Genomic DNA, 13,434 nt, shown 5'->3' on the forward strand with positions numbered 1-13,434 from the left:
CCTCTGAAGCAGTTATCGAAAAGGACAGGCAAGGCAAAGGATGGAGAGGAGTCCAAGGAAAATCATTCACGCTAATGCTTCATTATTCACATTTTGTTTCCTGAAAGTCCTGAGAGTCTTTCCCTGGTGCTTGGCAACTTTTCACCTCCTGTGTGTCTTGCCGATGGCCCTGTCCTGAAGATAAACACCCTCGCTGGAAATGTCAAGAATGGAAATATAGGAAAAGGGTGAATGGCCCTTATGATAGCTGTCTGAAGATAGGAGAAATACAACTCATTTTCAAAGTTGATTTTGTATCCTGCAACTTGACTGAATTTCTTTATTAGTTCTAACAGGTTTTTGATGGAATCTTTAGGATTTTCTCTAAGATCCTGACATCTGCAAACAGAGACAATTTTATTTCTTCCTCTCCAGTTTGGATGCCTTTCATTTTTTTTTTTTTTTTTTTTTTTTTTTTGCCTAATTGTTCTGGCTAGGACTTCCCAAACTATGTTGAGTTTCTATATGCAAACTCTCTGAGAAAGAAATAAAACAATCCCATTTACAATAGCATCAAAAACAATAATAATTCAGAATCATTTCAAACAAGGAAATTAAAGATCTATACACTGAAAACTTTATGACATTGATGGAAGAAATTGAAGACAGAAATAAATGGAAGAGTATCCTGTGGTCATGGGTAGAAAGAATTGGTGTTGGTAAAATGTCTATATCACCCAAAGCTGTCTATAAATTCAGTGCAATCCTTATCAAAATACTTATGTTATTTTTCACAGAAGAAGAAAAAACAATTGTAAAATTAGTATGAAACCACAAACACCTCCAGAGAGCCAAAGGAACCATGAGAAAAAAACTAGAGGCATCACACTTCCTGGTTTTAAATTCTATTACAAAGTGAAAGTAATCAAAACAGTATGGTACTGACAATAAAAACAGAGTCATAAAACAATGAAATAGAATTGGGAGCCTAGAAATAAACCCATGTATATACAGTTGGCTAGTATTTGACAAAGGAGCAAAGAAGGCTCAATGGGGAAAAAATATCTCTTCAGTAAATGCTACTGGGAAAAATGGATATTTGCATGCAGAAGAATGAAACTGGACCCCTACCTTACACCACTCACAAAAATTAACTTCTAGGGGCACCTGGGTGGCTCAGTGGGTTAATCTTCTGCCTTTGGCTCAGGTCATGATCTCAGGGTCCTGGGATCGAGCCCGGCATAGGGCTCTCTGCTTGTCAGGGAGCCTGCTTCCCCCCTCTCTCTGACTGGCTCTTTGCCTGCTTGAAATCTCTCTCTCTGTCAAATGAATAAAATCTTTTTAAAAATTATCTTATAAAGGCTTTGAGGAAATGAAATCATAATCTCAAGTTGACACCTGCATTCCCGTTTTCATTGCAGCATTATTCATAACAGCCAACACATGGAAACAACTTAAGTGTCCATCAGTGAATGAATGGATAAAGAAAATCAACATAAATGACCCTTGAGGGCATTACTCTAAATGAAATAAGTCAGAGAAAGACAGATACTGCATGGTATCACTTTAATGTGGAATCTAAAAAAGCTAAACTCATAGAAACAGAGAAACAGAGAGGAGATAAATTAATGGTTGCCAGCAGGGGGGGGGGGGGAAGTGGGGAGATGCTGGTCAAAGGGTAAAAACTTCCAGTTATAAGGCAAATAAGTTCTGGGGATCTAATGTTCAACATGGCAACTATAGTTAACAATACTATATTTCATATTGGAAAATTGCTATTAGAATGCATCATAAGTATTCTTACCACACACAAAAAAGACAATCATATGAGGTGATGGATGGGTAACTGATCTTACTGTGGTCATCATTTTATGTTATATCAAATCATCACATTGTATACCTTAAACTTACACAATGTATATATGTTAATTATATCTTAATAAAGCTGGGGTGGGGATGAAGTAAGGATTCACAATTTTAAAAGGAAATGAGCAGAACAGGATACCAACATGGAATAATAGGCTGAACAAATACAGACAGACATTTCTTAATAGAAACTTCTTTTGTTCAATCCATGATCTTTGGGGATGTTGGAGATCAGATCATGTGTCAGGGTTATGGATCATAGATTCTGTTGTTTTTAAAACACTTGCCTACCCACTGCCTGACTTCTTTCAGTCCCAGCCTAATGTCATGAGCTTATAGGTTTTGATGTGTTGAAACGTAAAGCAAATATATAGCGTGTTAAGATTAGTGACTACAATTAGAGGAAGTGGTTCCAAGTTTCCAGTTAATGATCCAAGTTGCTGAGATCCATTTGACTCACACTCTCTGAAATGATCCAAATACTGGTTCTACTTGACTAGATTCCCTACTGAGTACTCAGTGAAAAATCTGAATGAGAAATACAGTTTTCAGGATGCCTGGGTGACGCAGTTGGTTAAGCATCCAACTCTTGGTTTTAGCTCAGGTCCTGAGCTCAGGTTTATGAGATCGAGCCCTACATCAGGCTTTGCACTCCGTGTGGAGTCTGCTTGGGATTCTCTCTCTCCATCTGCCCCTCCCTCCTTCTCTTTTTCAGATAAATAAATAAATCTTTAAAAAGAAAAAAAAAAAGAAATGCGGTCTTCATTTTAAAATGTAAGCCTGGTGACTGTACAATTATGACATTAAGACGGAAAACAGCATCCAAATGCAAAATCAAGGCATACCATCTGGTTGTTAAAATACTGAAATTCCTTATCCACTGGTGACAGCAAATTTGGTAGCTCCCCAAGTGTCTCCCTACTGCTTTCAGATGCTTAGAAGCTCCCCAAGAATCTTCTGACTGCCACCTCATCCAATCAGCAGGACAACTAGGAGTAACACAACAGGAGCCTAGGGACACTCTTCTATCTTGGTTGCACAGCCATTACTGTTAGTGCAGCAAACCTTTAACAAATCCTGGTGAATTCTGTCTTTGGGAATCCTAGTTGTTCAATTCAAAAAAGACACAGTAGAACTGGAATCAGGCAACAGGGAGCTTGCCACATGAAGCAGAACACAACAATTAAGAATTTTCACCAAGAGAGATAAAAGCTGTTGTAAAAAGATTCAGTTTTTAAAATGTGGGCATCTGGATGCTTGAACACAGATCATTAAGGGAAAACTGGATGCTGGGCAATAGGTTTGTAAGCATTTTTTGGGCTGATGGCAAGGAAGATGGCAGCACCCTCCAATTAGTAGCTTGATACTTCTGTGAAAGCAGAATGGTGAGCTGGGAATGATGTGTGCACTTGGACGGCAGACACTTTTGCCGTGTTGTCATTGTTGATATGATGGTGTTCAGAAGAGGATAGGGAAATTTTTCATAAACTGATGACTGGCATAAACTGGCAACCATTCGTCCTGTTTCTCATCATGGGAGCTCCAGAAGCTTCTAGTGTAGCATACTTTACCTCCCACCATACTAATCACTCAGAGGCAGAACCCAAGGTTTTGGGTTGTCGATGGAAGGTAAAGCAGCAGTGCAAGAATATGGGGAAAAGATTGGACAGAGAATCCAGAAAGTAGATGTTACATTCTAATCCAGCCATTGAATCCCTATGAGGATTTATTATCTGATTAAAATAACTTTCCATTTTTTCTGATCAAAAAGTATATGGGCTCATTATAAAAAAATAAAAACCCAGAAAAGTATAAAGCATAAAATAAAAACTACCCAGTTTTCCATCTTCTACAGAAAATCCACTGGATTGAATGTTCCCATTCTACTGGACCCATCTCTGGACAGCTGTCTCCACTGGACACATGGAAACACACAGCAGAGAAGACACTGTTACATCAGCAGAATCTTGATTTTCATGGTATTTTAGAATATGCTTTTTTTACTTCATATATGTTGCTGATATTATACTGAGTCAGTATATATAGCTCTATTTCATCTTAAGAACTGAATTGTGGGGGCCCCTGGTGGTTCAGTTGGTTGGGCAGCTGCCTTCATCTCCCTGCTCGGCAGGGAGTCTGTTTCTCCCTCCGATCCTCCCCCTTCTCATGCTCTCTCTCTCTCTTCCTCTCTCAAATAAATAATAAAAATAGTATCTTAAAAAGAAGAACTGAATTGTGTTCGAGGTGTTACATTGTTGATGTGTAGTAATTCATTTAAGTAAAACTCTTGATGAGCCTTTTTAGGTTGTTCCTACTTTTTTCTACTGTGGGTAAGTCTATGATGAAAATCCTTGCATCAAAATCCTTTCAAAATGATCCAAATCTCCTTAGAACAGAGCACTAGAAAAAGACTACCTACACTAAATGGCATCTCGTGTTACAGCTTAACATTGTTAAACTGCTTTCCAGAACTCTGACCTGATTTCTACTCCCACCCACAATGCACAGGGTTTGCCACTTCATTCCCGTGCAATTGACACTGAGTCATGCCAACTTTTTTTTAAAAATATTTATTTATTTATTTATTTGACAGAGAGACACACAGCGAGAGAGGGAACACAAGCGGGGGGAGTGGGAGAGGGAGAAGCAGACTCCCTGCTGAGCAGAGAGCCCAATGCAGGACTCAATCCCAGGACCCTGGAAACATGACCAGAGCCAAAGGTAGACACTTAACGACTGAGCCACCCAGTTGCCCCCAACTTTTTTTTTTAAGACTTTATTTTTAAGGAAACTCTACCCCCAGTGTGGGGCTCGAACTCACAAGCTTAAGCTCAAGAGTCTCAAGCTCCACCCACTGAGCCAGCCAGGTGCCCTAAGTAGGACGAACTTTTGATTTTTTTCCAATCTAATAGAGAAACATGACATATCCACTTGAGTTTTATTTGCATTTCTCTTTGAGGAGTGAGTTCAGGCACAGTTTAATAACGCTATCGGCTCTCCCTTTGTTGTTGCGAGGTCCATTACCAGCTTTATGGATTTGACCCACTCTCCTATTGGACTGTTTACCCTTTATCATATTAATCTATACAAAGTCTCTTTTAAGGATATCAGTACTTTATCATATCGATCATAAATATTTCCTTCAGTTGGTGTTTACCTTTCAACCTCCATATATAGTGTTTTCTGCCACTCAATGTTTTCTTTACAGTTCCAATGAACAGAGACCCCCTGGATGAGTTTCAGCACCCAACAATGAGTTGGACATCCACCTTTCAAATTCAAAAACTGTGTGTTTTGCTTGGTAACTCACCATTCATTCTCTTCCTCGCCTCTTGAACCAGTCTCCACTCCAGTTCGTAAATTCTCTTCATAGTGCTAAGCAGATCAAAATAAACCTATTCCTCTTGCCATAGTTCTAGAATCCCGCCATCAGGGCTTGGCCAGGCTGGTGCCAGGGCCTGGGGTCACAGATGCCAAGAGTGACTGCAACATGGTCACAGAAAATAAACATCAGTTAACAGAGCAACAGCTGTTGAGCTGTGTTTCCAAGACTTCTTTCCCACTTGGGTCCACACATCTCAAACCACGCACATGTGCTGAGCACAAGCTGATGTCCAGGACGGCAGTCTGAAAGGTTAGCCCTCCTGGGACTTTAAAGCTGCCAGTTCAAAGCTCTTTTTCTTAGTTAACAGTTTTGGCTACTTGAGATGATAGTTTCCAAAGGAGACTAGACCAAACTTTTCATTCTACTCCACCAAAGTGATAAAGAGTGAATAAAGAGAAAAAAAGAGAAAAGGTGATTCCAAGTCAGTCAGGAGTGGGGGGTGGGTGTCAGGAATGAATCACTAAATATGGATTTCATCTGATTTCTCCTTAATATGGCAAAAACAGATTTGGAAGCTAAGAAGCCGCTGTGCAAAATGGGTGCGGAGGGTCATGTGTAATGACACAGCAACCTGAATGAATTTGTTGAATGAATGAATGCATGAATGAACAAACGACTGAAGGAACAAAACACTCAAATTATGTTACTATTGGATACATTAAGGCTTCAGTAATGTACCTACAGCATTTCAAGATAAAGGAACATGAGGGATTCTGCTCTATAGTTTTTTCTTAAGCGAGGATTGTTTTAAATGCCTTTGAGAGTAGTTCTCTGATGGGGAAGTTGAATGTGGAAGCAAAGATTCATTAGAACCACCTGAGCAGCTTTTTTCAACTCAACATACTCTTGCTCCTTCCAGATACATGGTGCCACCTCCCCGTTCCTCCCTAATTTGGGATACATTTAGCTAATTCCTCCCACAAGGTACTGATTAGGGCTAAGAAAGGAACTGGCCTTGTCGAAGCGTCTCTCTCCTTAGAGGAGGAGGAGCTCACTTAAACAAGAAAAAATAAATGAGGTCGGCTCAGAGGACTGGGATACATTTTTAGTTAATTTGTCCAGATATTTGTATATAATGAAATTTTAGTTAGCAGAACATGTGTGTCCTCCTCAAAACAGTTTAAAAGGCCTAAATTGGAAAGCAGAATCTCCATTAAGTAATTTCAACAGAAGGAATATAATGCGGAGGGCGAGGGAGGAGCTGGGCTGGGATGGGATGGAGGGGAAGAGGGCGCTGTGGGCCTCTGTAGGGCGTAACAAGATGGCGCCCGGGAGCTGGGGATGCCTGGGAGCTGCGGACGCCCAGCAGACGCTGGGATGGAGAACAAGAGCTGCAGCTGCTGCCTGAGATGCGGCCACAGGCATGGGGGAGAAACACCTGCTCTCCCTTCCTGCAGCCGGCACCCCCTGCAGCCGGCTGCCCCCACCTCTTCCTGCAGCCGGCTCCCGCCTCCCCCAAGCTGAGCCCCTGGAAGCAGCAGCAGCCATAGACAGGAGCTGGGAAAGGCCCCTCGAGCACTGGAGTGACCAGCCCTGGTGCTGCAGAACAGAGCTAGCAAGGGAAGGGTTGAGGAGTGGGCCTGAGCATCCAGCCCCCGCTCTTTGCCTGGACCAATGCGGACAACGGGCTGTGGGGCGCTGAGGCCACGGCAAGCTCCCTGAGCTTGGGGCCAGGGCTCCTCCCGGGTTCGGCCCCTGGGCCTAGCAGGGGGCCAGAGAGCCCTCCTTGTCTGTTGGTATGAAAAAAATGGCGGTCTCACCTCCCTTTGCACAGAACTCACATAGGCAAGGTCTTAGAGAGAATGCCCCTCACGGTGTGTCTTTAAACAAACCGATTTCTGTTTGCTAACTGGTACTGGAGACTTTAAGGTAGGGAAATAGTCCCGAAACACCCCCTCTTCTAACATTCGTCCAAACTGAGCCACAAGGGTGGAACTCTTCTGATTCTTAAATTATTTGCATGCATGTTTATTCCAAAGAGTAGGAGATCGGGGTGTGTGGGTGGCTCAGTCAGTTAAGCCCCTGACTCTTGGTTTCAGCACAGGTCATGATCTCAGGGTCCTAAGATCAAGCTCCACATAGGGCTCTATGCTCAGTGGGGATCTGCTTGAAAATGTCTCTCTCTCCATGTCCCCCAAATAAATAAATAGATAGATAAATAAGTAAATATAAGGAGTATGGGATGACTTAATGAAGAAAGCAAATATTTACCTCATGCCACCCAAGTGTCCATCCACCAATGAGTCGATGGACAAAAAGTGCTCTATCCATACAATGGAATGGTATTCAGCCTTAAAAAGGGGAGAAATTCGGATGCCTACAACACAGATGAACCTTGAGGACCATATGCTATGTGAAATAAGCTGCTGTGTTTGTCCCCCAGCTCTTTGTTCCCTAAAACCCTTGTCATTTCTAAGTGATACCAGCAAAAGGAGCATCTTTCCTTATCAAATGTAGTTTTTTGTCCTCAGTTCTTGAAATAGCTCCTTTGGAGCATCTTTTTTTATTCATAACCAGCCCCTTTTAACCACACCTGAGTTCAAGTTAATGAGGTGACTTTTGGAAAGCCCCTAAGGATGGTGGGAGGAGGGGAGCTAGTTGCCAGGGGAACCCACCAGGTAGTTAGAGGGTTAGAACTTTTAGCCCCACCCCCAACCTCTGAGGAGAGATGGGGTTTGGACCTTGACTGAATTCCCTAGGGCCATGATTTAATCAATTGTGCCCATATAACAAAGCCTCCAGAAAAATCCCAAAAGGACGGGGTTCAGGGATGTTCTGGGGTGACGCCCACAAGGAGGTGCTGGAAGGTTGGTGTCCCTGGAGAGGGAGGGCATGAAGGTCTGTGCCCTTCCCACACACCTTGCTCTATGCATCTCTTCCATCTGGTTGTCCTTGAGTTGAATCCTTTATAAGAAAGGGATAAACATTAAGTGTTTCCTTGAGTTCTGTGATCTGTTCTAACAAATTCTAGAACCCAAGGAGAAGGGCATAGGAACTTCTGAGTTACAGCCTGTGGATCAGAAGTTAGTAGGTAGCCCAGCCTTGTGACTGGCATCTGAAGTAAGAACGGTCTGGTGGCACTGAGCCCTTAACCTGGGGGATTTGGCATTAAATCTGGGTGGACGGAGTCAGAACTAAATTGGGTTGCGGGACACTTGGTGGGTGTCACAGAGAATTGGGGAACTGGTTGGTGTGGAGAAAACCCTACACATCTCGTGTCAAAAGTAAAGTGCTGTGTGAGCATATAAAGGGAAAAAACAATCAGTTTGTTCCCTCTAGGCAGTCACTATAGGATTCTGTTTGTATGAGGTCATGAGTTCAGAAACAGAAAGAATAGGGACAGAAAGAACAGTGTCTGCGAGTGTTGGAGGAGGGGAACAAGAGGTGGGGGGGAGAGCAGCGGTGGAGATCACTGTTCAGCCAAAAGTTCTGGAAGTAAACGGTGGTGATGTTTGCACAACAAGGTGAGCCTTGTCCACTTAAAATGGCAAATTTCATATTATGTATATTTTACTACAGTAAAAAAAATTAAGATTGAAAAATATATATTTAATGTCCACAATAACCAACTACAGAGAGAGCCTAGAGGTTCATCAACAGATGAATGGATAAAGAAGATGTGGTATATATATATACAATGGAATATATGCAGCCATCAGAAAAAACAAAATCTTGCCATTTGCAATGACGTGAATGGAACTAGAGGGTATTATGCTAAGTGAAATAAGTCAGTCAGAGAAAGACAATTATCATATGATCTTTCTGATATGAGGAATTTGAAAGGCAGGGCAGGGGGTCGTGGGGGAAGGGGGGGAAATGAAACAAAATGGGACTGGGGAGGGAGACAAACCATAAGAGACTCTTAATCTCAGGAAACAAACTGAGGGTTACTGGGGGGTGGGGGGGATGGATAGGGTGGCTGGGTGGTGGACATGGGGGAGGGTATGTGCTATGGTGAGTGCTGTGAATTATATAAGACTGATGAATCACAGAACTGTACCCCTGAAACAAATAATACATTATATGTTAATATAAAGCCCTGTTGGAACAATATACATATTGTCCCTACAGGGAGATACACACACACACACACACACACACACACATATATATATATATTTTTTTTTTCTTAATCTAGTGGAACTTGCATCCATAAATCCCAGCATTGGAACATTTCAAAATAACCTTTGGAAGTCCAGTATGAGTCCAGAGGGTCATCATGCTTTGAGTGACTCATAAAACAATCTTGCTTTACAATTGATGGGACACTTTGGCCTTTTGAAATAAGGTGACACTACCCCGGATCCCAAGGAAGGCAGACCCACTTCGGTAGTTCGGTAGATCGGGACCAGGAGAGCTGGTCACACTTAGACTGACACCGCATTAATAACACTAATAGCACATTAGTCATCTGGGAACGGAGTGAGGGAACAGGAGACAAATGATTCTTTTTCTCACTTCCTTTGTGCTGTTTAGTTTCCACTTTATGAGTGAGCAGCACCAAAGGGTCGGCCAGCTCAGCAGTGGGAAAGTGAGCATCTCTCCGCTGAGGGGCAGGTTGGCTAAAGGTCCGTTGTCTCTCCCCTCTGCCTTTTCTGTCTGGGAGTCGGGTTTTACAATGTCAGTCAAGAAAATAGAAGATTCCCAGCAGCCTGGGTAGTGCCCGTCGACTGGCCAGCTTCCTGCTCTTGGAAACCCCTGTCTGTGGGGCCAAGCTGGATCTGCCTTCCAAATCTCAGATTCCTGGAGCGTAGAGGTACCCCCCCACCCAGCCCCCTCTGGAGGAAGAAGAATAAACAAACAGGGTAGCATAACTGTGTAGTATTAACACTGAACATTAACCCCATGCTTCCCAAAGATTAGTTACCATGACAGTTGTTAGAGGTGCTCCACATGTCCACCGAGAGAAGGGGACAGACAACACAGCATTTGCAATCGGAGGATGTGGGTTTCAAGGCCACATGTTCCCTGCCCCATCTCTACCACATTCCAGCTCTACCCCTGCCCCTTAGACAGTGTCTCACACATCATAAGAGCTCCATAAATGGCAGGTATGTTCTGATTAAAGCATGTGAGTATTGAGGTCTAGAAAGGCATGTTACAAGAAATATGGCTTGATCGCCTTAAAAACAACTTTATTAGGATGTTGGGTACCCACTGTCACCGTCTGTTGGCATTACTGGTTTGTCTCCTGTCCTTCATGCCATCAGAATCTGGAAGTTTCTATGGCCCACGCAGGGAGTGCCAGACAATCCTATCATCCAAGGCAATCTCTTGGCCACATTGGTGGCAGCAGCACACAGGTCCCCCACCTCAAAGAACCCACACCCACCCCCCTTCCATTCACAGCTCCATGGGGTAAGGCCTGGGGTGGGACATGGAACTAAGTCTCTGTCTCTAACGGCTTTCGAAGAATTTGATCTTTTCCCTCTGCACGTGTTGGGGACCCACTGGGGACCCAGGCAGAAAGAGATGCCACACCCAACCAAGGTAATTGGAGGAGAGTTTTAACAAAAGAACTATTTACCAAGGTATGGGCAGCATTTAGGGAAGCCACTGAGAGACGGTGCAAAACCTTGGAGCTGGCAATGGTGGGAAGTCACGATGCCCTTCATCCTTAGGTCAAGGAGAAGAAACTGTTACCAGAGCCCAGAAAGCCCCAGCAGGTGCTATGGCCTTTCCTAGAAGGGAGACAACTAACCCTCAGCATCCCTGTGGGGAAGATCCGAGCACTGAGCACCTGACCTCCCTGTCCTGTCTTCTGATGTCTTGCTGGTTCCTTCTATTAGCCAAACCCAAGCCGAAGCCAGAGAACAAAGAAGCCCTTTGATACTTGTTCACATCAGCCAACTAGATAGTTCTAGAATCATAGGCTTGCTGACTGGATGACAGCCCATTACCTACAGCAACAGATGGAGCACCCCTTGGCGTGGCTTCACATATGAAGGCCCCCCAATTCTCCTTCAGCTTCTAATTAAGACTCGACCTGTCACTGGTTAAAGTTTTGCCCCTTTGCTTGAAAATGTCGATCCCCACCGGAGCACAGGTAACTTTGGGCAAAAAATGGCCAAGCTGTTCTTGACAACGTGCACCATGGGATAAAGATGCCAAGAACTGACCTGCTAGGATCTTGGGAGAGAGAAAGCAAGCACACGGCATCTGAAGTGTGGGGGCGATGCCAGCCTGCCTCCCGGCACCCTGTTGCGCTGCGTTCTGTGTGTAATTTTGTCATGTGTCTTGAAGCAGAGTGGATCCAGGGGATCTTAGCTGAGAAGAGTGCAGGCTGGTTCTCCATCCCCACGTGATTTCTTCTTGCACCTCTGTGAGCCGACAGGGCCCTGAGACCCCAGTCGCTGCTGCATTCGCTTCATGACTGGATAACTGGGTTTCTTTCAACATCCAAACTCGTTCAGCATAAGCCAAGTTCAGAACGAAGAGAGGCCTGGACTCTATCACTTCAACAAATGGTGATTTTTTTTTCAGGTTGAAACTTCGCAGAGCGGTTCGCAGATGTATTTATACCGTGGGACATTTCTGCAGACTTTCTTGCCTGTTTATGATTCTGGGAAGTGCAGACGGAATGTTTAGATAGAGATTTCAGTGATAGCAAATGGAGTAGTTAGAACATGAAAAGTATTCATTTGAAAACAAGGACATGGCAGCCCGTATCAGGCTCATCAGCCTTGCTTCTGTGGATAAACACTTTGGAGGCAACACATTTCCTAAACCACTCTCTGTTGCACCCCTGACACACACTGAGTCGGCATCTGAGGGCTTCTCAGGATGGAAAAACCGGGGTCGTTCCCCCTTGCTCTTCCCAGCTACAAGAGTTGATGCTGTTCTGTACCCTCTTTCCAGAAACTGTTCTCTCCAGACTTCTGCCTCTCCTGACCTGCTTCTTCCTCTCCTGATCTCCTCGTCCTTCTCTGGCTCCCTGATTAGCTCATCTTCCTCTGTCACAGAATCGACTAATTGAACAAGGGAAAAATCTGTGGGGGGTGAAAAAGAAATAGCTCCCTCCAGCTAGAGGCAGGTGCATCAGCATCCCGTGCCTTCCCATCCCAGGGAGGGTGAAGAGGAAAAGGCGGTTCCAGCCTCAATCAGGCTAGGGGGGCCTCACTGGCCCTGCTCACATGAGAGGCACATACTTCCTGTTCCAGGCTCCACAGTGCCAGGCTTAGCAGCGGGGCCCATCCCACTTACAAAACTCAGCTCTAGTAGGCTCCAAGAGTAGCACAACCAGCTTCACAGAAAGATCAAGCTGTCTAATATGAAGCAAGGAACACCGGTGACAATGACTGTGGGGCAGTACAGGAAATGGCATCTACAGTGACCAGGAGGGAAAGATGTTCCAGATTCAAGGTGAAGGGTTTAGGCTCACATGATGTGTGAATACAGCACATGACAGACTGCAAGCCCCTCAAGGTTCTTCTATTTTGTTCAGAGCTGAGGCTCTCAGATCTAGCCATGGGGCTTGGAACACGAAAGAACTTCAATGAATATTTATTTTTAAAAAAGAGAGAGAGAGAGAGAGAGATTAAATAGTACTGATGGATGAATGAGCTTTCATGACCCTATGTGCAAAAGCCCTGTAAGCCTGGACCAGGGAGCTGAGATGCTGGCACTGGTGGGCTGCCCTCACCCAGGCTGGTGGCCAGGGACAGCTCCTAGAACACTCAGGCCATCTGGGGTTCCCCCGTCTTCTTTTTGTGCCTTCCAGTTTCTGCTTTCTGAGAGGAAGACTCAATGCCTATTTGCTGAATTGAATCAAAATGTTTGTTCCAGACCCATATGTCCTTAGGTTTGGCTCTCTGAGTTTTTGGCAACAGGACCAAGAAACACCTGTCAGACTTTTCTCTATGATATTGTGGAAGAGAAGCAAGGCCTGCATCCATGACAATTCTCCCAGGCACACCTAGTCCTGACTGCAGCCCCGGTCCTGGGCCACAGCCCCTGAAAGCAGATGCTGTTCCCACCTACACATGTCTGCTTCGGGAGTGACTGTCAGCAGGCATGGTACACCATGTCCCACCCACCCCAAGACTGTGTGCATGCAGTAGGATCCTGTGATGGGGCGGGGTGAGTCAGCATGGAGGCAGGAAAATGTCACACTGGGATGCTTCCAGCAGCTCTTCCTGCAGTTCCAGGGAGAACCCCACAGACGGGTGGGCCCATACACCAGTCTTGCCAGGCCTCCTGTTATG

This window comes from Martes martes, assembly GCF_963455335.1.
Source record: "Martes martes genome assembly, chromosome: 9".
In the NCBI taxonomy this organism is placed as follows: Eukaryota; Metazoa; Chordata; class Mammalia; order Carnivora; family Mustelidae; genus Martes; species Martes martes.